The sequence below is a fragment of the Onychomys torridus genome, chromosome 23 (assembly GCF_903995425.1).
Source record: "Onychomys torridus chromosome 23, mOncTor1.1, whole genome shotgun sequence".
NCBI classification, from domain to species: domain Eukaryota; kingdom Metazoa; phylum Chordata; class Mammalia; order Rodentia; family Cricetidae; genus Onychomys; species Onychomys torridus.
The window spans coordinates 47,906,531-47,908,617 of NC_050465.1; the positions used below are offsets into that span (position 1 = coordinate 47,906,531).

At 46.7% G+C, this 2,087-nt stretch overlaps 1 non-coding gene across 1 annotated transcript; it reads left to right on the forward strand.

Moving 5' to 3' along the window:
* The first annotated feature begins 754 nt into the window (after nucleotides 1-754).
* Trnas-aga lies at nucleotides 755-830 on the forward strand. Its single transcript has one exon. It is a non-coding gene; the product is annotated as a tRNA-Ser (tRNA).
* The last annotated feature ends 1,257 nt before the right edge of the window (nucleotides 831-2,087 follow it).

Below are 2,087 nucleotides of genomic sequence, written 5' to 3' on the forward strand. Positions count from 1 at the left end.
ATGAGCCTATGGGGACCGGTGTTATTTAAAGCACCACAATGTCTGTAGACCATGTGCATGCCTAGTGCCCATGGAGGTCAGAAAAGGGCACTGGGTTCCTGGGATTGGGATTATAGATGGTTATGAGCTGCCAGAGGGTGCTGGGAATCAAACCTGGGTTCTCTGGAAGGGCAACCAGTGCTCTTTACTGCTGGGCCACCTCTCTAGCTGGACCATGAACTTCTCATCCTCCTGTGGCCCTCTCTGAAGAGCTGAGGTTACAGGCTGTGGTAGTTTGAATGTCATTGGGCCCCCATAATCTCATAGGGAGTGGCACTATTAGGAGGTTGGCTTTGGTGGAGTGGGTATGACCTTATTGGAGGAAATGTGCCACTGTGGAGGCAGGCTTTGAGGTTTCCTATGCTCAGGATACCACCCAATGTTTCAGTCGACTTCCTGTTCCCTGCAAACCAAGATGTAGCTAGTACCACATCTGCCTGCACACTGCCATGCTTTCCACCATGATAATGGACTGAATCACTGAATCTGTAAGTGAGCCACCCCAATTAAATGTTTTCTTTATAAGAGTTGCTGTGGGCCGGGCGGTGGTGGTGCATGCCTTTAATCCCAGCACTCGGGAGGCAGAGGCAGGTGGATCTCTGAGTTTGAGGCCAGCCTGGGCTACCAAGTGAGTTCTAGGAAGAGGCACAAAGCCACACAGAGAAACCCTGTCTCAGAAAAAAAAAAAAAGAAAAAAAAATTGTGAATGTTAGGGGTTGGGGATTTAGCTCAGTGGTAAGAGCGCTTGCCTAGAAAGCACAAGGCCCTGGGTTCGATCCTCAGCTCCAAGAAAAAAAAAAAAAAGGTTGCTGTAGTCTGGGCTGGAAGGATGGCTCAGCGGTTAAGAGCACTGACTACTCTTCCAGAGGTCCTGAGTTCAATTCCCAGCAACCACATGATGGCTCACAACCATCTGTAATGAGATCTGGTGTCATCTTCTGGTGTGCAGGCAGACATGTAAGAACACTGTGTACATAATAAATAAAAAAGCTTAAAGAGTTGCTGTTGTCATGGCGTCTCTTCACAGCAGTAGAACCCAAACTAAGACACAGGCGTTACCATGCTACCATGCCTGGTTGATGCTAACTCAGGGGCAAAGATGGACCCCAAAGCCTGGTACTTGCTCATGAAACACTCTGCCAACTGAGCTACTTCTCCATCCCCTGACTGTTAGTATCATCAACTGGATTAGACTGAGAAGTGCTTAGGTTGGTAAAGCACACTGTGTGAGGACACTTCCAGAGCACTGGCTAAGGTACGTGTGGAGGGGGGACCTTCCTTGAATGTGCCACCCTCAATGTCTGTGGGCCAGAGAGGAATAGATAAAGGGAAGGGGTGAAGAAGGCCGCATTGCTCCATCTGTTTCCTGGCAATCACGAAGGAGCAGCACTGTCCACCACATCTTCCCAGATACAATGGACCGAAAACAAAATCCAAACAAAACTTTGCCCTGTAGTTGTTTCTCAGCTGTTGTTACAATAATGAAAAACCGTCTAAGATGGTGAGAGTAGCTTATCAGAGACAGAGCTAGAGTCTGTACTTGAGAACTGATCCACAGCTTTCTCTCTTGGAAATGGATGATGGCTCTCTCAGAGTGCGTTGCCACCAGTAAGCAGTGCTAGGTGTCATGGTTGCTTCAATTCTGTTCACAGCTTAACTTTGTCACAGTTGAAAAACCAATTTCAGCAGACAGAAAATATACAAGGTGAAAATCTCAGAAGTAAACTAAATGCTTTATAGACTTAGATTTACATCAACAATCTGCTTATATATGAAGGGTTTTGTTTTTGGGTTTTTTGTTTTGTTTTGTTTGTTTTTTTTGTTTGTTTTGTTTTTTTGGTTTTTTTTTTTTGAGACAGGGCCTTGTGATCTAGGTAGGCCCCGAGCTTGCTGTGTAGTGGAGGAAGATAATAGCTTTGATCCTGACTCCACCTCCTGAGAGTCGGGATTATGTGCTGCATGCCCACTTTTGTGCGGTGCTAGGATCTGAGCCCAGGGCTTCTTCGTACATGCTAGCCAAGCACTCTACCTTTCTGACCCAGAACGGT